Raw genomic sequence first — 23,614 nt, 5'->3', positions numbered from 1 at the left:
TAGAATAAACCTTGATTTGCAAGAATAATTCATTCCGGAAACATGCTTGTAATCCAAAGCACTCGTATATCAAAGTAAATTGTGTCACTTGTGATCACATGATGTTCAGCACCACGTACCACTCGTATTGCAAGACATCTCTCATTTGTCAATTTAAAATTTATTTAAAATGTTTGCTCATCTTGCGGAACACTCACAGAACAAGTTACTTGCAATCCAAGGTTTTATTGTCTATTGCAACCAACTATTATCAGTTGCCATTGCTATGCATTGTGTGTCTTCAATATGAATCCACTTTATACATTTTTATGCATTTTTTATTATTTATTTTTGAGATAGAGACAGACAGACAGAGCATGAATAGGGGACAGACAGAGAGAAAGGGAGCCACAGAATCAGAAGCAGGCTCCAGGCTTTGAGCTGTCATCACAGAGCCCAACGCAGGGCTCAAACCCACGAAACACAAGATTGTGAGTGAGCCAAAGTCAGATGCTTAACCAAATGAGCCATAGAGGTGCCTCTGAAACCATTTTAAATGTAAAATTTTCTTTATGTACTTTGGAGCCAGTAATTTTTGGGTCTCCAGTATTTTCAATTTCTTGAAAAGCTAGTAGGACCAAGGAACTGTGACAGTAGGAGCCAATGGAGACCATTGCCCTGCTAAGGCATAATTTTACTATTCGCCATGAGGCTACCTGTCTTTGAATTGCTCATCTTGGGGAAATGTTCAGTGCTTTGTATTAATCTTTAAAAACTTTCAGTGGAACTGAATGCATATCTTGGAATACAGTCAAGGTGCACATTTCTTAGAAGCTGTTTTAGGATACTATGTGAGCTTGAGTTTAGTTTTGCTATTTTACTCCTTGTAAGATAACAAAGGCATTTTTATCATAACAGCCTATGACTAACACGCATAACTCCCGAGTCCACCCTGACTTCCAGAGCTATCCTTACATGATTTGTTCATTTGCATATAATTCTTTCATTATTCCAATTGAATTAAAAGCACTGTCCAAGATTAGGATTAAATAAGAGAGAAAGAGAAAAATTAGGATCAATTTGGATAATAACATAGTCATCACTAATGTAACAATAACATAAAATTACTCCACAGGACCCATGGCCCTGTTGTCAGGATAAATGATTACCTTGGTTTTAAACACCAAACATCTGTCCTCAATTTTAATTTCCCCTCTCTCAAATAAGTGACAATTCTTCCATGTCTGTTACCTAACATGACAATTGTTTACCAAAATAAGAAGTCAAGGATCGCTTAAATATTCAAAGTTGGCTTTATCTTTGACCTTCCCTGACCTCACCACCAGATTCCCAGGATACAATATGCTCTTCATCTTTGCTCCTCCAGGTCCTAACAGCCACACTCCTCTCCAAACCTTTGTCTGGAGGCCCAGCTTTACTTCCTGATAAAGCCTGACAAAATAAATTCTTAATAATATACTATTTTTTGAGAGATAATACTACTTTAAGCTAGGGTTCCCAGAAACTTAAATGTCTTCAGGGGCACACATCACAAACATATGAAGGAGTCTGGTCTAAGACAGAGATCTGAAGAGCCTAAATTCCAAATTATATTTACAACATTTAAAAACATTCTTACAGTTTAACAAAACTGCTGCATGCATCTATTTTCAGACCCTACCGTAATTCTGTACACACATTCATTATGGAATATTCTCTAATACTGTAATTACTCAGTAAATAGATCAGTAGATTGAAGGATCAATACAAGGATGACAGAATGATTACATGCATGGCTTTTTGTTTAAGCAGTTTTTCTCTTTTCTTTTTCTGAGTAGACACTCAAAATTAAAAAGGTGAACTACTTGTTTTGCCTCTGAGTGAAACTAATTCTTTTTTTTTTTTTTTTTATATGAAGTTTATTGACAAATTGGTTTCCATACAACACCCAGTGCTCATCCCAAAAGGTGCCCTCCTCAATACCCATCACCCACCCGCCCCTCCCTCCCACCCCCCATCAACCCTCAGTTTGTTCTCAGTTTTTAACAGTCTCTTATGCTTTGGCTCTCTCCCACTCTAATGTCCTTTTTTTTTTTTTTTTTTTTTCCTTCCCCTCCCCCATGGGTTCCTGTTAAGTTTCTCAGGATCCACATAAGAGTGAAACCATGTGGTATCTGTCTTTCTCTGTATGGCTTATTTCACTTAGCATCACACTCTCCAGTTCCATCCACGTTGCTACAAAAGGCCATATTTCATTTTTTCTCATTGCCACGTAGTATTCCATTGTGTATATAAACCACAATTTCTTTATCCATTCATCAGTTGATGGACATTTAGGCTCTTTCCATAATTTGGCTATTGTTGAGAGTGCTGCTATGAACATTGGGGTACAAGTGCCCCTATGCATCAGTACTCCTGTATCCCTTGGGTAGATTCCTAGCAGTGCTATTGCTGGGTCATAGGGTAGGTCTATTTTTAATTTTCTGAGGAACCTCCACACTGCTTTCCAGAGCGGCTGCACCAATTTGCATTCCCACCAACAGTGCAAGAGGGTTCCCGTTTCTCCACATCCTCTCCAGCATCTATAGTCTCCTGATTTGTTCATTTTGGCCACTCTGACTGGCGTGAGGTGATACCTGAGTGTGGTTTTGATTTGTAAGAGTGAAACTAATTCTTGAGGAGGGCACCTTTTGGGATGAGCACTGGGTGTTGTATGGAAACCAATTTGTCAATAAACTTCATATAAAAAAAAAAAAAGAAGTTTATTTCATGCCAAGACTATTGAGAACACAATAAGCATTTCACATAAAAGCAAAAGAAAATCACAAATTACCCTTTCCCAGTACTACTGCCTAAGCAAGCTGTAACTTTTCAAACTACCCCAGGTATTTCCACTAAGACCAAAGAACACGTGAAAATATGGAGCTGGAAGCATTCACTATGACCATCAGACCAAATGTCTAATTTTATAAAAAGAAAACTGAGGCCCAGAAAATAAATACTTCTCCATCAACTGTATCAACTGAGCAGGACAAATACTAGAATTCTCTGCCTAGGATTCTTTCTAGAACTTCTCACTCTTTAAGGAAGGAGAAGGATAATCACCTATGGTGACTCGTTTTTTGTTTTTGTTTTCCATGAGAAATGACTTTCCTCAATAGTAGCATAAACACATCATGTTCTAATTAGTACAATGAATTAGATCTATTTTAAGCTGCTGCCATTAAATTTTTGGAGGTCTTTGGAACTAATTTCATTAATTTAAGAATTACTGGATTACTTCATAGCAGGCATTTATGAAAACTGTCAACTTTCACATTTTTTAATTCCCATCAAAGCCATGGTAAAGACTATCTCATTAGTGGACCGCAATGAACCACATATCCTTACATTCATTCCTTTATAGACCACTCCAGACACTGACTCTAACAATGTAGGATGCACATTGGCCAGTGGTACAGTAGCAAGCATGATGCAAACAGGGAATTGACAATTACTTTCTCACAAGGTCAGGTTATCTTTGAACTCTGTCCAAAAGCTTAACCATGCTCTAAGCATATCAAGGCCATACCATAGAAGAAAGGTAAAGAGGCCATATGGCAAAGCAATGAGACACCACACAGGTGAATGATTCCAGATTCCCAAATCCCCAGCTGAGTCCTGTTCAAGTACCTGATGTACAATATTGTGGGAATATTGTTGTAGCTTTAAGTCACTTTAAGTTCCAAAGTGATTTATTACACAGCAATACATATATACCTACTCAAAAAAATGGATGGAGGTATTAACTAGACAAAAGATCTAAGGCATGTAGAGTGGGGGAAGGTAAGAGGACAACCCAAATTGATGCCAAAATATGACTGATAGACACATGTCAGGATCATTAAAAGAATCTGCCTCACATAAGCACCAAGAATACAGCAAAAAGCATAACCTTATCAAACAACATAGGGGGAGATGCGAAATTTTAACAACCTTAAAATCTTGACTTCAGTGATTTTTACATTAAAGACAATAAAGATTAAATATAACAACAAACTTCCAATAACCTTCTAACATCTCCCATCATACAGCTGAGGAAATGGGAATCCAAAGGTACGAAGCAATTTGCCTCAGGTCTCTTGGGTGTTAGGGGACAGGACACCAAGACAACACAGGTGACTAGACAATGATTAGACAGCTTTCTTACTATCTGATGGATAAATGAATGAAGGTACATCTTTCTAAATTAGTATTTCTCTTAGTAAATATTATTCATTTTTTTCAAAAGTGTCAATATACTGTCTGAAAGGAATACTAAGTTTGGGGGGTCAGATTAATTCAGATAATGCTATCATATTACTTTCATATTGGAACAATAGTTCAAATCACTTTTTCTTTTTTTTTTTTAATGTGAGGACTTTTTTCCTTTGTGTTTCTTTACAAATAAAGTTTTATTAAGATTTTTTTTGGAGAGGTAGAAGTTTCATAGAAAAATTGAGGGGCAGATACAGAGATTTTTCCCTGAATCCTCTGTCCCCACACATATATAGCACCCCCCATAATCAATATCCCTGAAGTGGTACATTTGTTAGAAATGATGAGCCTACATTGACACATCATAATCATCCAAAACCAGTTCACTCTTGGAATATATTCTGTGGGCCTGGGACAAATGTATAATGACATATATCCATTATTGTGGTATCATACATAGCATTTTCACTGCTCTAAAAATCCCCTGTGCCCTAGCTCTTCATCTCGCCCAGCCCTCACCATTCACCAAACTGTGGGAACCACTTATCTTTTTACTGTATTCATATTCGGTATTTTCCAGAATGTCATGTCATTTAGTTGAAATTATACAGCATATAGCCTTTTCAGCTTAGCTTCTTTCATTCTGTAATATGCACTTAAGGTATCCCCTTGTCTCTTCATAGCTAGATAACTTATTTCCTTTTAGTGCTGGAAGGTATCCCATTGCCTGGATATCTGCTTTATCAATTCACCTACTGAAGGACATCTTTGTTGCTTCCAAGTTTTGGCAGTCATGAATATAAGTGCTATTAACATCCACGTGCAGGTTTTTAGTGTGGATATAAGGTTTCAATTCCTTTGGGTAAATACCAACGAATGTGAATACTCTATCATATGGTAAGAATATGTTTAGTTTGCTAAGAAACTGCCAGCTGTCTTCCAAAGTGGCTGTACCACTTTGCATTCCAATGAGCAGTGAATGAGCATTCCTGGTGCTGCACATCCTCACCAGCATTTGGTGTTATCAGTGTACGAGATGGAAGCCATTCTAAAAGGTATATAATGGTATCTTTAATTTGCATTTCCCTGATGGTATATCACATGGAACATCTTTTCATATGCTTTTTTGCCATCTGTGTATCTTCTCCCACTCAAGTACTAACCAGGCCCAACCCTGCTTAGCTTCCGAGATGATGTGAGATGAGAGTAGGCATGTTCTGGGCGATATGGCCGTAGATTGCCATCTGTGTATCTTCTTTGGTGAGATGGCTGTTATGATCTTTAGCTTCTCTTTTAATCATGTTGTTTTCTTTTTGTTCAGTTTTAAGAATTCTTTGTGTATTTTAAATAACAGCATTCATCAAATGTATCTTTTGCAAATATTTTCTATCATTCTACCATTTCTATTTCTACAATTCTACCATTCTTGTTGTCTTATTCTCTTGAAATTGCCATTCATAGAGCAGACTTTTTCATTTTAATGGCGCCCAGCTTATCAGCTATTTATTTCATGGATTATGTCTTCGGTGACATATAAAAAGTCATGACCATAACCATGGACATTTAGGTTTTCTCCTATGTCACCTTTTAAGAGTTTCATAGCTTTATGGGGGTTAATTAATGTTTATTTATTTTTAAGGGAGAAAGCAAGAGACAGGGTGCCTGGGTGGCTCAGTGGGTTAAGCGCCTGTCTTGATCTTGGCTCAGGTCATGACATCATGGTTCCTGAGTTCGAGTCCCACACCGTGCTCTGGGCTGGCAGCCCAGAGCCTGCTTGGGATCCTCTCTCTCCCCCTCTCTATGCCCCTCCCCGACTGACACTATCTCTGTCTCTCTGAAAATAAATAAAAACTTAAAAAGAGAAAAAGAGAGCAAGAGAAGGCACAAGTTGGGGAGAGGCAGAGAAAGGAAGAGAGACAATCCCAAGCAGGCTCTTCGCTGACAGCTGACATGGGGCTCAATCTCATAAACAGTGAGATCTTGACATGAGCCGAAATCAAGAGTCAGATGCTTAACTGACCGAGCTCCCAGGCCCCCCACAGTTTTGTGTTTTATAGTTATATCTGTAAATATATAAATATAACTGTAATTCAGTTAATTTTTGTGAAGGGTATAAGGTTTGTGTCCAGATTCATTTTTTGGCATGTGGTTGTCCAGTTGTTCCAGCATCGTTTGTTGAAAAGACTGTCTTTACTCCATTGTATTGCCTTTTTTTCCTTTGTCAAATAATAGTTAACCATCACTCCCATTTACAATTGCACAAAAATAATAAAATACCTAGGAATACACTTAACCAAAGAGATGAAAGACCTGTACTCTGAAAAATATAAAACACTGATAAAAGCAATTGAAGACAACACAAAGTAATGGACAGACATTCCATGCTCATGGATTAGAAGAACAAATATCATTAAAATGTCTATACTACCTGCAGCAATCTACAGATTTAATGCAATGCCTATCAAAATACCAACAGCATTTTTCACAGAACTAGTACAAATAATTCTAAACTTTGCATGGAACCACAAAAGACCCCCCACTAGCCAAAGACAACTTGAAAAAGAAAAATAAAACTGGAAGTATCACAATTCTGGACTTCAAGTTATATTACAAAGCTACAGTAATCAAAACAGTATGGTACTAGCACACAGACACACTGATCCAAAGAACAGAATAGAAAACCCAGAAATAAACCCCCAAGTATATTATCAATTAATCTTTGACAAAGCTGGAAAGAATATCCAATGGGAAAAGATAGTCTTTTCAACAAATGGTGCTGGGAAAACTGGACAGCTTCAGGCAAAAGAATGAAACCAGACCACATTCTTACACTATACACTCACATTTAAAAAAACAAAAACAAAAACAAAGGAAATTACAGGCAGTAATTTCTCTGACACTGGCTGTAGCAACATTTTTCTAGATAGGTCTCCTGAGGCAAGGAAAATAAAAGCAAAATTGAACCGCTGGAACTACACAAAATAAAAAGCTTATGCATGGGAAGTAAACAATCAACAAAACTAAAAGGCAACACATGGAATGGGAGAAAATATTTGTAACAGACTTAACCAATAAAGGGTTAGTATCCAAAATATATAAAGAACTTCTGCAACTCAACACCCAAAAAACCAATGATCCAAAAAAATGAACACAACATGAATGGCTATTTCTCCAAAGACGACATGAAGATGTCCAAGAGACACATGAAAAGATGGTCAACATCAGTCATCATCAGTGAAATGCAAAATCAAAACTACAGCGAGATATTACCTCATACCTGTAAGAATGGCTAAAATAAAAAACACAAGAAAGAACACATGCTCACAAGGATGTGGAGAAAAAGGAACCCTTGTGCACTGTTGGTGAAAATGCAAACTGACGCAGCTACTCTAGAAAGCAGTATGAAGATTCCTCATAAAGTTAAAAATAAAACTACCCTATGATCCACTAATTGCACTACTGGGTGTTTATCCAAAGAATACAAAAACACTAATTCAAAACACATGCACCCCCCTGTTTACAGCAGCATTATTTAGAACAGCCAAATTATGGAAACCACCCAAGTATCTGTTGAAAGATGAATGGATAAAGAAGATGTGGTGTATAGATACACAACATCAGCCATTAAAAAGAATGAAACCTTGCCATTTGCAACAATGTGGATGGAGCTAGAGAGAATCATGCTAAGCAAAATAAGTCAGAGAAAGACAAATATCATATGATTTCACTTATATGTGGAATGTTGTGTTTTTGTTTCTTTTTTTTTTTTTTTTTTGAGAAAGAGGAGGGAAGGGGAGAAGCAGAGAGAGAGGGAGAGAGAGGAAAATCCCAAAAAGAGTCTGCCCCTTGGCAGAGCAGAGCCTGAGGTGGGGCTCGAACTCACCAACCTATGAGATCATGACCTGAGCTGAAACCAAAAGTCAGACGCTTTACCAGCTGAGCCACCCAATCCCCCTAGTCATAGGTGGAATTTAAGAAATAAAACAAACAAGTAAAGGGGCAGGGGGGAAACAGAAAAAGGCAAACCATGAAATAGAATCTTAACTACAGAGAACAAACCGATGGTTACCAGAGAGCAGGTTAATAAGGGGGATGGGTGAAATAGGTGAACGGGGTTAAGAGGACACTTACCATGATGAGCACTGAGTAATGTAGAGAATTGTTGAGTCACTATATTGTACACCTGAAACTAATATAACACTGTGTTAACTATACTGGGATTAAAATTAAAAGCTTAGTTTAAACAGATGTAAAAAAAAAAAAAGATTAGTGACCATCTATTATGTGGGTCTACTTCTAGGCTCTCTCTTCTATGATCTATTTGTCTATTCTTTCATCAACACAATACTGTCTCAATGACTGTAGCTATCTAATAAATCTTATAGTGTCACTCCTGCAGCTTTGTTCTTCTCATTCCATATTTTGTTGACTATTCTGGATCTTTTATGGATGCTTTCCCATATAAACTTTATAATCAGTTTCTTGAGATCCAAAAAATAACTTCCTGGGATTTTAATTGGGACTGTATTGAATCTATTGATTAAGTAGGGAAAAACTGACATCTTTACAACACTGAGTCTTCCTACCCATCAAAATGGATTCTTTATTTGTTCTTTGATATCATTTTTAAGAGTTTTGTATTTTTCCTCATACAGAATCTTGTACTTTTTGTTAGATTCATACCTAAGAATTTCATTTTGGGGGCATTGTGGTTTTGGAAGTGATATTGTGGTTTTAGTTTCAAATTCCACTTGTTCCTTGCTGGTATGTAATACAAGAGTTGACTTTTGTATATTAACCTTGTATCCTAAAGCTTTGCTGTAATCACTTACTAGTTCCTGTAGTTTCACCAGTTCTTTCAGATACTCTACATAAAGAAGCACGTCATCTTTGAACAAAGATAAATCAATCTGTTGAGAGAGATTTGAGTTGAATATGAAGCTGTACTTCTGTAGGGCAAGGCTCTAAGTGACCAAGCCAAGAGCACACACTGGGAAAAGCCTATCTATGAAAGCATGCAAAGGGTTCTGAAAAAGTACAAGAGCAATAATGCAAAGGATTAGGAAGGACCCTGCTGAACACTCAGGCATTTACAAGAGAGCTTTAGGAACCACACTGCATATGTAAATCTAATATAGCCCCAGTTAAAGGGTATTTTAGATCCTTCATAAAGAAGCTTTAAAACAACCCTGACAAGACACTGATATGCAAGCAAATTAACTGCTAGCAGAAACAACACCCAAAAAGTCATTAAAATATGAAAAAAAAAATCTAGAAGCTCAACAAAATAAGACTGATAATGTTCCATATAAACAAAAATTACCAGAACAAAGAAGAAAAATGATGCCTTTAACCAGAAGATAAATCCATGAGTAGCAACAAACCTAGAAATCACAGACACAGGAAATTTGTGCTTAACCCCTCCTTTGAGTTATTCTTTATATTTTTAGTTATTATTTATATTTTTCATTCTAATATTTTATTATATTCAGTTTTCTGCCGAAGTCACCCAACTTGTCTTTAATTCCTTATATTTTTAATCATAATTATTTTACCATTACACCTGATAATTTGATGATCTGGATTCCCTTTGAATGTTTCTATAGTCACTTTTTGCTCCTGGGCTTTTGATCATCTCTGTTTCTGAACACCTGATTGTTTTTGATGTAGTGTTGAACAGTGTATACAAAAATTATAGACATATTTTTCAGACAATGGAAGATGTTCTTGCTGGCCAAGATTTACACTGCTTTCTGCCATGCAGGCCAGAGACCTGTAACACTGGGGACCATTAGCATAGTTTCTGATTAGACTTAATCCTAGGACAGAGCCTTATGGAATCTCCTTCAGAAAACTGTGGCATTTACCAAGACAACTCCTCCTTGGCTCTCTCTAAATTCAATTTGTTGTCTTCTAACCTCCTTGAAGCTGCTCAAAGTTCTGCTCTGCTTCTCAGCCTGTCATCTACTGATAATTCTATGAAAACAGCCATTTAAGCACCTTAGAGAAGAAATCAGTAACCTTTATCTGGAAATGGCTAGATAGTAATACATTTCAGACTTTGAAGACCAAGAGTAGAACTTGAGTATATTGTATAGGTAAATATATAACAAGAAAGAAATCCCCTACCCTGTCCTGATTCCTAGGGAGGGCCATCCCAGGTTGTTAGCACACTTTAGGCCCAACTACCATATAGAAGAGGCATTCTCCAGATGAAAAGTGACTTCCTGGTGGAGTACACAGGGAGAATAAGCTGCAAGGGCCTGAAAGTCAGTATTCGTCTCTGCCTCCCTGAAATTGAGAACCCCATTCTCTCCCCTTAGAGAGCCAAGCCATGTCCACTTGAGTAGCTGGCCAGAGTGGAGCCAATTCACGGAGCTCAGGTTCTAGGTTCCTGGCAGTTGCCGAAGGCAGAGTTCTCAACTTTTAAGTCAAGACCAACATGAGCCATGGACAATGGCAACCCACAGTTATTGGCTGGGGAGGCAGAGCTGGGAATGAAGCGAGGAGTGGAGGAAGATGTCTTAGCCTGGTCTCTATGGCTCACAGCACCAATCTTCTCAAGAGTACTTGAAAGCCACACAAAAATTCAGCAAACTAGAACAGGTAACAGTTTGCCAACCCTCGCTTAAAAGTCAACAATGACTCCTGATACCAGACTATCTACTCTATGCCCTTTTTCAAGATTTTAATTCAGAAAAATTTTTTTTAAGAAAAACACTTTACTAAAATCCAGTGGGAAGATAAATTGTAGAAACTGCATACAACATAAAACATCCAGTTACAAAGCTGCAATCTTGATAAACAACCAGCCACAGACATACTACCGAGCTATCAGTCCCAAATCCCCTCATTTGTATTGGAGGGGCTGGTTCAGCAGAGGTTCAATTGGGTCAAATTTGGTTTCCTGATTCTTTTTTTTTTTTCCTAATCGTTAATTTTTCATAGAGAGAGAATGTGCATGCCTTAATGGGGCAGAGAGACAGGGAAACAGAGGATCCAAATCCAGCTCCACACTGGCAGTATAGAGCCCAATGTGGGGCTCAAACTCACCAACCATGAGATCATGACCTGAGCCGAAGTCGAATGCTTAACCAACTGAGCCACCCAGGTGCCCTGGTCACCTGATTCTTCAGGGCTGGTCAAATGAGTTTGCATGGCATGGTTCCAAGCAAACACAAAATGACCCTTCTGCAACCATCAAGGGTTCTGTGTTTTGTTTAGTAGTGAGGATTTATTTGTACTCCTGACTCTGACCTATCCCTCAAGTACCCTGGAATTTGTGATTTCTCTAGTTCTCCTGGCCGCTGATGGCCCAAGTAAGACTGTGGTGCCAGAACAACAGCTCTCCTGGTCTGTGGACTTAAGCAGTAACTTCTCATGGGGGAAAGGACAGGCTGCGCAGTCTACCACAAGGACCTCCTGAGTGGCCAAAGACCCTGTGGCATTGACACAGGGCCATGGGGTAGAGGGCATGGCAGGCAAAGGTGCTACTCTGCAGCAGGTGCAGTGGGGTGTCGAGATTTGGACATGAGCAGCACATGAGAGAAGAGGAAGAACATTTCGGCAAAGTTCCCCGTGGGAGGCACTATCAACAGCCAAGCATGGAGTAGGAACCAGCGACCTGAGGTAAGCCCCTCTTCCTGGCAGTCACTGGCCAAACTAGAGGTGCTGCTCATTCTTCTGTTTCTGACCAAAGCTGTGGATTTTCTGCACAGTTTCAGCGAGCCAGGCAACCCTGGTGAGTCCCTTGGTGGTCAGGGCTATTGGGACCTGTGTTTTCAGCCAAAGCCATGACAAGAATCTCCTGCTGCTGGAGCCTCTGCAGAGGCTGAGGGAGCAGGTCCTGAAGATGAAGGCTCACAAATTCAGGGCTGACTTCCTGAAGTCGCACAAATCTCCAGAAACATTTTTCTCTAAGTTGTTCTTGCAGGGTGGTCCAGGACCTCTACATGTTGGCAGCAAATTGAGAGTAGAGCTCTAGGTGGGGGCAGAAGCCTTCCAGCCCCTGTCCCCAGTGCCCTACTTTGGAGGTAGGGAAGCAGCTCTTGGCTGGTGTCATAATGAGTTTCCAGGACCCAGAGTGGGCCTGGTGCTTTGCTAGTTGTAGAGTGCCCTTGGCTCTTGGAATTCCCATGAAATACATGGCCACCACCAGCTCTGGCTGTTCCTGGTAGCACCCTCGGTCTCCATCAGCTCCCAGGCAGTGCAGGCACATTTCGGCTCCCAAGCGCACACTGCTATAGTACCTGGCCTCTCCTGCTGGGCTGAGGGGTCAGTGCTCTAATCCAGAAACTCTTGCTGCCTAGATAGCTTTCTCACTTCTAAACATTTTTTTTAAACGTGTGTGCAGATTTTTCTCAGTAGATTTAGTCTAAAACAGAGTTTCTCAATCTCGGCACTCTTGACATTTTGGGTCAGACACTTCATTGTGGAGGACAGTCAGATGCACTACAGGATGGCAGCAGCTTGCCCACCTCTATCCACTGGGCGCCAGTATCACTTCCCCAGTTCTGACGAGCAAAAATGTCTCCAGACATTGCCAAATATCCCCTTGGGAGACTATTGCCCCACTTCGGAACTACTGGTAAAAAATAACTACTTTTGCATTACCAGAAGAGGAAACTGAACATATTTAAACTCCTTGAATTCTGGTTATTTTTATGCAAAAAATAAAATACAGCATTATAAGGATTATATAACCTAGAAAACGCTCGACTTAGTGTTTCATATATAAGAAACTATTTTGGGGAGCCAGACATGTGCCTAAAGATATAAAGATAGTTAATAATATATTTCGGATGGGTCAGTAAATAATAATTATTAAATGTGTCCATAACCCATGCTTGTTAATAATTTGAATCTATTACATGTTTATGAAGTTACCAGGATTTTTCTCAACTTATTTTACATTTATTATCCATTTCACCCTCACAATAATCCAAGGAGATAGGTACATTGTTGTTCTCATCTTTAACATGTAGAAAATGAGGTGCAGAGATGTTAAGTAACTTGCCCAGTATTGACAGGAGATAAGTGACAGCACCAGAATTCCAACTGAAGCCTTCAGTCTCTAGAGACTCAGCTTTCATAGTTTGCTATTTTTAAAAGAATGAAGCTTAATAATAAAAATGTGCTTTGAATTCCTGGTTGCAAGGATTTCTGGATGTGATGGATTTTATTGAATTAGTCACTGTGTTTCTCTTCGGGGTTCTTTTAATGCTTGCTCATAGCTCTTTTAAAAAGGATGAAGACTGAGTTCATTTAAGACCATTTTGTTCAGTACTTAAATAAGCTGAATGATGTTCATAATAATGAGATTTTGGATTATATGTGCAAAGATTTAAAATGTCCCAGGAGGAATTTAGTATAGAATTCATAAAATATTTCTTGACAGCTAGAGTTCTTAAGCACAATTGTGGCCAAAAAGTAATAGAATATCGAAAAGTGGAAAAATAAAAAACAGCTAACAATATGACTGCTATAATTTACCAGCATAACTTCCTAATGGGATTCAGGTCATAAATTCAATTTCCAGGTGAAAAGTCACTATTAAAAGTTGTTGAGAACCAAGCCAAGATTATTAGCATGATATAGAATGGGTAGAGATAAAGGAGAAGAGCAGACATGTTTAATAATATCCTCTGTTCTAAAAATCAACTGTTATTAGTTATGCATTAATATGTAAAGAAGTATAAGGTGTGCATACTACTACACAATTTGGACCTCGGAATTTCAAATAAATGATCATGTACCTGAGGTGAAGCAGGGAAGATATGATGCAAGAAGGAGAGATATTTTACTAGTGGGCAGGCAAGGACATGGGCATATTTAAATTTGGAAAGCAGAAAGAAATCTTTATTAGCGCTTATACAGTTAGAACTAGGTATGTCCAAGTACACATGCACACATGTTTACATATATATTCAAACACATTTTTGTCTGATCTAGTTTATTACCTCTTTGTTTTGTTTTGTTTTGTTTTTAATGTTATTTCTTTTGAGAGAGGAGAGAAGAGTAGAGAGAGAGAGAGAGAGAGAGAGAGAGAGAATCCCAACCATGCTTCACACTCAGCATGGAGCCTGACATGGGCTTGATCCCATGAAACCATGAAATCATGACCTGAGCCAAAATCAAGAATCAGACACTTAATCACCTGAGTCACCCAGGCTCTCTGTTTATTATGCCCTAAAGATGCACTCAACAAGCCCAGACATATTTGTCTTTCTAAGAACAGTAGTATAGTTATGGTATTAACATAATCTATTCCCCTAAATTACACATAGAGAGTGATTCCAGAACCCAAATGTGGGTCATTCATGTTTAACTTGGAAAAACTTTATGTCATACTCAAATAGCATATAAGATGCTATTAGGTCATGTTCGCATTAATAAATTATTATTTTATATCTCTATGTTAAACACATAGAGAAAGATAATTAAAGGAGGGAGCCTAGATTTTAAGAAATAAAATTATTTAGGGTTTCCCCAAAGCTTTGTAGCCTATGTAGAATCATGACAATATAATTTGACATTGGTCCTAGCCATGATGGTATGACCAGTACTAGCCTAGCTCTTCAAAAATAAAACAGAAAGTTTAATGAGGCAATTGTTTGCCAAAAGTGGACAAAAGGGACAAAGGATTGCAGGTTTTGAGAGTCTGGGAATACATGGAGTAAGACCCACAACATCCATGGCTTAGTGTGTACAGGCACTTTCTCGAACACAGGAAAGCCAGGGACAAACAGAGCACGATAGTCTTTCTAAACTGAGGAAATACAGATTGGCGATATAAATCATTAAACTGACTGGAGGTTGTGGATTAGGATAGAAAACAAAAGGGAGCTGAATAGAAGACAACTCCCAGAATCTACATGGAGTTCCTCTTACTTTGCTGGTCAAATACTATGCTGTGTGTATTGTGAGTGAGACTCTGGAAGGTCTGGAAGAGAACAGATGCTAGCCATAAGCTAGCTGGACATTGTAGCACCTGTGCTGTCTAGGAGACACAGAGGTCCAGCAAGAACGGAAAGTCTCTGCTGAACACTTGGTACTTTGCCTGACTCCCAGGAAGTCACTTACTGATCCTAGAATAATAGGTAATACAGACTCACTCTAACAAAGCTTTTTATAAGCATGGTTACCAGTAAGGGGAGGCTTGCAAGAATGAAACTAAGCACTTCCCAGAGAAAGGCAACAGAAACTGACCACAAGAAAGCCTAGATGTTGGAATCGGTAGATGAGGTGCATATGTATTTACATATGTCCAGAGACTTAAATGAATGTGTGTTCATAATAAATAAACAGATGAACCTGAAAAGTAAAATATTTGAATTTTTTTAATGTTTATTTATTTTTGAGAGAGAGAGAGAGACAGACAGAGTGTGAACAGGGGAGGGGCAGAGAGAGGGAAACACAGAATCGGAAGCAGGCTCCAGGCTCTGAGCTGTCAGCACAGAGCCCAACACGGGGCTCGAATTCATGGACCGTGAGATATGACCTGAACCGAAGTCAGATGCTTAACCAACTGAGCCACCCAGGCACCCTGAAAAGTAAAATATTTTAAAAGCAAAAAGGGGTGAGTGAATGGGTTAACAACAGCTTGGAAACAACAGAAGAAAAAGAAAAAAATAGAGACTCAAAGATGCATGAGTCAAAATTAAGTGGTAAAACATAAACATAAATGGTAAAATAGAAATATAAGTAGAAAACATTAAATATATATATATATACATATATATATATGTGTATATATATATATATATATATACATATATATATATATATATATATAAATGGTCCCAGATAGAAGGACAAGGGAAAAGAAAAAATGCTTGAAGAAATGAGGGCTCAAACTCACCATAATTTGGTAAAAAAATAAATAAATAAATACCAAGATCCAGGAAAGCCAGCAAATCTCAGAAAGAATGTATAGAAATAAAACACATTTGGATACGTTACCTTCTAACAGCTGAAAATGATAAATCAAGGTAAAATCTTGAGAGCAGCAAGAAAAACAACACATGCGAGAGCAATGAAACAAATGACAATTGACTTTTTTTAATGTTTACTTATTTATTTTTGAGAGGAAGAGAGAGAGAGAGAAGAGAGGAGGGGCAGAGGGAGAGGGAGAGGGAGAGGGAGAGAGAAAATCCAAAGCAGTCTCTGCACCCTCAGCACAGAGCCCAACTTGGGACTCGAACTCACGAACCATGAGACAAAATCAAGAGTCAGATGCTTAACCAACTGAGCCAACCAGGTGCCCCCAAGTGATGACTGATTTCTAATCAGGCAGTGCAGACCAAAAAGAACATAATCTTAATAGTTAAAAAAAAAAAAAAAACTTGTCAACTCAGAAATTTATATCAAGTGAAAATATGCCTCAAATATGAATGTGATAAGAAAAAATTTTTTAGATAAAAAAAATAACATGAAGCAAATTCATGTTATTCAAACTGAAGGAAAGTGACCAATATGGCAACTTCAATATACAGGAAGAGACAAAGAACAACAGAGATATAAACATCTGGGAGTGCCTGGGTGGCTCAGTGGATTAAGCGTCACACTCTTAACTATTCTTACATGACAGTCCAGATGGCGGCATTTCCAAACCTTAAGCTGTTAACATCCTTCTACTCTCTGAACCTTGATATGGTGACATCTGTCTCAGGGCTTCCCATCCTTATGTATCATAATAATCAACTCCCCTTTATGCAGCATTCTCCTTCTCAAGGAAGAAAATACAGTCCCAAAGTTCCCAGCCCAAGCGTGACTACATCTCTTTGGCCAAAACGTTGCTACACACCCACCCTAGACTGAACGTTGGCAAAGGAGAACAGGCCACCAATATTAGACCTGACCTGTCATGATTTAGACATTGGGCATTTTACTGTTGCTCAACCACAGGTCTATTAGTTAAAAAAAAAACAAAAAACAAAAAACAGGGGGTGGGGAGTGCTGGCTATTGAATAGACAACCAGTAGAATGTACCACATTTGGTAAGACAAAATTAATCTGGAATTAGTGTACAGAATGGATGAGGGAGTGAGTTATAAAGGGAGGTATTAAATAAAGGGAGCGATGGACAGAGCATATGGAGGCAGATCATTAACCAGAGCACTGCCAGTAAGAGACTGCCTCAACAGTGCATGAGTATAACCTTGGAAGACATAAACTACCATCTAATGTGAAGTTATAAAAAAGAGAACGCGAGAGATCCTATTTGGTTTGTACTCTGTGTTACCAGATTGTTTAATTGCTTTAATTTCTTCATATCCCCAGGAGACCACTTAGAATTGTCTCATGTGTCTCCCAATTTAATTTCTATCGAATACTTTTAAACCTCCTTCCTATACTCTTCACCTACCCTCTGGCTTTTCTGGCAAAGGAGTACTGGCAGTCTTGCTGCTATCTTTTACTTATTAAAATGTCTTCGTTTGCACCAGCCTAATGCAGCATTCAGCACTTGGCATGCTGCCATGTTGGTTATTCCTTTTAGCTTGGGTTTTCAATTCCTGTTTTAAAAGAACATAACACCCAGTGGGCAATATGGAGATTAGAAGCAGCAAATGACATGACAAGGGCAAAAAACATATGTTATAAACATTATACATTTCCCTACAAGGGTGGGTATGAGTGGTAGCAAAGTAAACACAGACAATAAACACTCTGCTTCATTATGCTTTCTTTGTCGCATACATTTTATTTATTTATTTATTTATTTATTTATTTAAATTCAACTTAGTTAACATTCCATGTAGTATTGGTTTCAGGAGTAGATTCATCACTTACCCAAAACACCCAATGTTCATCCCAACAAGTGCCTTCCTTAATGCCCATCACCCACCTAGCTCATACATTTTTTTTTTTAATTTTTAATTAGGTTCCATGTCCAGCGCAGAGCCCAACATGGGGCTTAAACTCACAACCCTGACAACAAGAACTGAGCTGAGATCAAGAGTCAGATGCTTCATCGACGGAGCCAAGAAGTCAACTCCATACATTTTTTTTTTAATCCATAATCATGGCTTGTGCCTAGGTCCTTCCTGTCTATTGTCAACCCACAGAGCTATAATACAGAGAACAATACTCAAACAGGACACCTGAAGTTTTCTAATCAAATGGGAATAAGACTTCTGGAACCAGTGCTTACCAATTTATCCAGAAATCTCACTATGTCTACACTGCAGCAGAATCAGTCTATTTATTTTGCACACAGTGCTACATGTGGTCAAGTACAGCTTCCTAAAACAAAAGCCATCTCTGAACAAAACTTGATTCATAGGAGTAATCAGATTTCACCATTAAATTTATTGGGCATGTAATTTATAGGCACAAACCACAGCCAATATTGTAGGTGTGGCAAATAATTTTTAAAAATCAAAAATTAACGACCAGAGATTAAAACATACAATGGTAGCAGACACATTCTGATAAATCATAACATACATTTCTCAGTTGATATTAAGTGCTCACTTATACTTTAAAGCAATACCTGCTCTGCTTTTTTTCTTTTTTTTTTTTAACTGAAAAGTTTCTTCTTAACTTCATGACAAGGGAGACCTACCAAAGCCTTCCTATCTACTCTGGAACGTTAACTTCAAAGAAAGGGAACAAATTCTAGGTCGGTAATGATCAGCTCTTCAATGTCCTTATGCTTAAAAAAATACAGTAATGCTTAAAAAAATAAATAAATAAAAATAAAAACAAAAACAAAAAAATAACTTAGGTTCATTGTTGAAGTCTCTTCCAATTGTATTAAGAAATAGGTATCTGGGGCGCCTGGGTGGCTCAGTTGGATGAGCCTCCGACTTCGGCTCAGGTCATGATCCCGCATCCCGTGAGTTCGAGCCCCACGTCAGGCTCTGTGCTAACAGCTCAGAGCCTGAAGCCTGCTTCAGATTCTGTGTCTCCCTCTCTCTTCCCCTTCCCTGCTCATGCTCTGTCTCTCTCTGTCTCTCAAAGATGAATAAACGTTAAAAAAAAATTTTTTAAAGAAATAGGTATCTCATTTATTTTCCTTAGACCATAGTAATGAGCTCTGAAAAAATTTATAACAAATATTAACTTAAAATATAAATTCTTGCATAAAGATAGACTAACATACTTAATATAATCATTTTCTTTGCTACATGACTTTATATATATTCAATCTACATTTTATATGATTTTAATGTATTTTTTAATGTTTTACTTCTAGAAATTGGAAGATACTATGTCCCAAGTTGCCGTACTGATTAATTTTTCTTCCAACAAATGGAAAACAGAAGATGGAGAGTAAAATATGTCTTACAGCCATGTAGCCACTTTAGCCATATTCTGGGTGAAATAATGTGCCTTTTTAAAAGCAGTACTAATGATCAATATGGGGGTTTTGTACATTGTCAATAGGGTGGTAACCCAAAGCTTTCATCAATTTACCTTTTCCTGATTCCAATTACAATACAAAAATATACATAATGTACTAATTCAAAAGCTCTCCATGCCAACAAAAAATATCGATGTCTAAATACACAGCACCAAGACTAAATACCTAACACCGACTAAAGGTTAAAGAGGTATCTTTTGTTTTTCCCCTGTTGACAAAAGACCCCATCTGCTGGTTTCTATCATCAAAACAGCTTCCAGACAATTCATTAGGAAAACTAAATACTTACCAACCCATACTACTTTTGTACACAGATATATTGACTCCTCCTCCAGCACCGTGTCCCTGGACACCTAAACATTATTGAAGTCCTTTATATTATGCATGTTTAAACAAAGGTATGTACGAGTCTAAGAATTTCCCAAAAGAATTCACAAACCATTTCAGTGCAGCAATTAAAGTAAAATCAAAGAGCAATAAAAAGATTTTAGCCATGTGATCTTGTGAGCCTCACAGGAAAGGAGGAAGTTTCAACAGGAAGTGACTTAGACACTGCGAGTTTATTCTTCCTCCCTATGTACCATGTTTCATATTCTGGAAAAGAAGCATCAACTCCAAATATAAATACTATATATATATATATATAAATACTATATATATATACATATATATATATATATAGTAAATACATATATATATATACACACACACACACTATATATATATACATATATATATAACTTCAAATATAAATATTATATATACATATATATGTATGTACTATAAGTACTAAAATAAATTTCATGTTAAATAAAAATGTTACATCACTTCAAAACAACTCAGAACTCAGGGGAGATGATGCACAAAAGAGCATACTTCTACTCACATTGTTTATTCCTTTAAGACATATTTATTGTGCCACAAACACTGAAAACTCTAGAGGCCTAGGGAGAATATACGACGAAGAGGCATGATAATTGCTCTCCAAGGACTCTTCACTTTGCCTTCAATTTTATACAGACCTCTTTCACACATTCTTAAGGTTTGCAACTTGAAGTTCTTGAAGCACTAGCCAAAACGTTGTCTTTATTAGCAGAAAAATATTATTGTAGCCAAAAAGTTAAAATTATGAATTTTTTTAAATTATCTATTTCCCCTTCTTGAGTGACCAGAGAATAAGGAATCAATTTGTCACTTCCTTTTGCAGTTTCCAGAAGCCCCCCAAATTATCTTCTCAATTCTAATTCTACTTTTGTGATGGTTCTTTTTAAACTCCTACTTCAGCTTCACTACACCAAACACACTCCTCCAGTGTTGCTGTCTCACGGCTCAAGACGGATTTTCTACACTTTTCCTTTGAACAAGTTCCGGAAATTCAGAGGGCTCATGATCTTAAATTAAGTAACTATCCCCATGGCTGTGGTGTTGGAAAGCAAGACAATCGCTTTCCAGAAACTTGCTTTTTGTCACTTTCACAATTACCTAGTCTTTGTTTATCTGAAGAAAGTTGAGGGGCTCCTGGGTGGTGCAGTCGGTTGAGCTTCTGACCCTTGCTAACGGTTCAGGTCGTGATCTCACAGTCATGAGATTAAGCCCCGTGTCAGGCTCTGCAATGAACATGCAGCCTGCTTGGGATTCTCTCTCTCTCTCCCCCCTCCTCTGCTCATGCTCTCTTTCTCAAAATAAATAAACACTTAAAAAATAAAATAAATTAGTAAGTTGTGTAAGAGACTTCAGATGCCTAAATGTCAGACGTGGTCCTTTTTTACAGAGAAAATAAAGAGTATTTCAGTAGAATGATAATCCACTTTATGCAGAAACTAAGCAAACACATGAAGTTCTTGTAAGCAAGTGAGGGAGTGAGGTTTCACTGGTAAATAAAATTATTTCAAATTGCTCAGATTTATTTTAAGTCGGCTTTGGAATCATTTAAAAATCATAACATATGCAAGTCCTGCGCTAGTCCAGCTGCTTAATTTTCCAGGATTATTTATAAATCACTTTTGTTCAATAAGTAAAATTACCTTCCCTGCTAAATTTGAATTACCAGACACTTCCAAAATATTTCTCAAACCAGCAACTGTTTTCTCATTCGCTACTTGGCATGTCTTCAACAACTTATTTAACACTTGTAGCAGTGTCTCAAAGATCTGATCCATCGTGTTGGAGTGATTTGTTTTCCCACTGCAGCATCATTTGATTTCCAACAGACAGTATTTCTGCAAATAAGCTTCAGAAGTGTGAAGCGCCTCCATCACAGTCATGCACAAATGTGCCCAAACCTAACAGGCATGAAATAGTTAAATGGCAAAGCCCTAAGCAGCTGCAGCCAACAGTGACACATGATACGGTCCAAGAAATAACCTGAGAGACACTCCTTTGATTAATGCACTGAAAGATACTGAAATAGTTGTTCTCTTTCTGCCAAAAGCCAGAATGGTTTAAGACTGTTGGTCAAACTGAAATGATCATAAGAATCACCTAGGCAGCATTTTAAATCTAGAGATTCTTGGGTTCCATGCCCGGCAATTTTGTTCAGTAGCATTGGGGGCAGGGGGAAATCACTATTTTTTTTTTTAAGTGCCCCAGTTAGGAAACTTTCTCCAGTCCTCTGCTCAGGCAGGATTAGAATAAATGATAGAACCATACATCAATACCAAGTGTTCTATATAAATACCAATTGTATTTTGGTATATTTACTTTCAGAAATCATTCATGTATATACATACATTCAGTTTAGTGATCTTGGCTACAGTTCATTTAATTATGTGTCTAGAAATATTTTTTTTAATTGGACACTTTTAGATATTCTTGCACAGAAATTTCTGAACTCAGTGGACCCAAATGATCAATATTCTCACGCATGAGTAAGTAGATCCTGTAATCAGCAACCCTTACAGAAAAAGACAGAAACAAAGTCTATTTGGATTTTAATTTCCTTCATGTGAAATGTGATTAAAGAACCATCTGAGCTGTGACCATATGGAAACCACTGATCTACACCTCTCCTTCCTCCTGCCCCTCACCATCCCTTCTAAGGAGAGGAACAGCATTCCCAGGAAACTGTACTAGGCCATTTTGCAAAGAGGAAAGTGCTATCACTCCCCTACCTTCTAAATTCATATGGATAAATGCCATAGCATCTAGGAGCAGGAAGAGCCCAAGTTGTATATATGTGGGAGGCAAATCTACATTCTCTAGAGGCTATGTAAGGGTGGTTAGAGCCTACTCTATCTAGACCTGTGTCCAATCCTCATGATGACACTTATACACTTTCTACTTTGTCTATGTATTTAACCTCTCTTTGCTTTACTCTCCTGATCTGGAAAAATGGGGTACACTTTAATATTGACCCCGTTATCACCATATCTGTGATTGCTACCTTAGTATTCAGAGGGCCAACAGACCAGCAGCATAGGCCCTACCTACAGCCTGTGAGAAATGCAGGACTTGGGCCCTGTCCCAGAATATGCATTTTTAATAAAATTTTCACACGTGGCATCCGACAGTTTGAGAAGCACTGACTTAAGACATGTGAGGATCTTAGAATTTTAAGGAATTTACAAATTTGCTGTTATTATTTAGTTTAAATCTGAACATTAAACAAAGCCAAGAATTAAAAATTCTGCCAACAGGTATATAGACCTTATAGAAGCAGTGTCCAGTACGGTCTGTTGGGGACAAATCAGAACCAATAGAAACCAGTTTGGACCAGCAAAGAACGTGTACAGATGATGGCAAAACTAGAGACTGAGAAAGATGACATAGGAAGAACTGCAAGAGAAATCTATCTCTGACAAATTTCCTTCAAGATTGTCTCTCTGGGAAGGGAGATAGAAAAGTCAATAAATAACAGTGAAGGTTTAATAATGCATGCACACAGAACAGAGATAGGTTAAAAAAGAGAGAGAGAGAGAGAGAGAGAGAGAGAGAGGTGCACTCTGCCTGGAGAGGTCAGAGAATGCTTTTTCAGGGGACCCACATCTGAACTGGGTTTTAAAGAAGACATGTAGACAAAGAAAAAGGCATTCT

At 37.9% G+C, this 23,614-nt stretch overlaps 1 pseudogene; it reads right to left on the bottom strand.

Moving 5' to 3' along the window:
* Positions 1 to 11,506: 11,506 nt before the first annotated feature.
* Positions 11,507 to 21,741, bottom strand: LOC115515469 (annotated as a pseudogene).
* Between the last annotated feature and the right edge of the window lie 1,873 nt (positions 21,742 to 23,614).

The sequence above is a fragment of the Lynx canadensis genome, chromosome A1, assembly GCF_007474595.2.
Source record: "Lynx canadensis isolate LIC74 chromosome A1, mLynCan4.pri.v2, whole genome shotgun sequence".
Lineage (NCBI taxonomy): Eukaryota > Metazoa > Chordata > Mammalia > Carnivora > Felidae > Lynx > Lynx canadensis.
The sequence above is the reverse complement of the archived record's forward strand: the minus strand, read 5'-3'. Positions and strand labels throughout refer to the sequence as shown.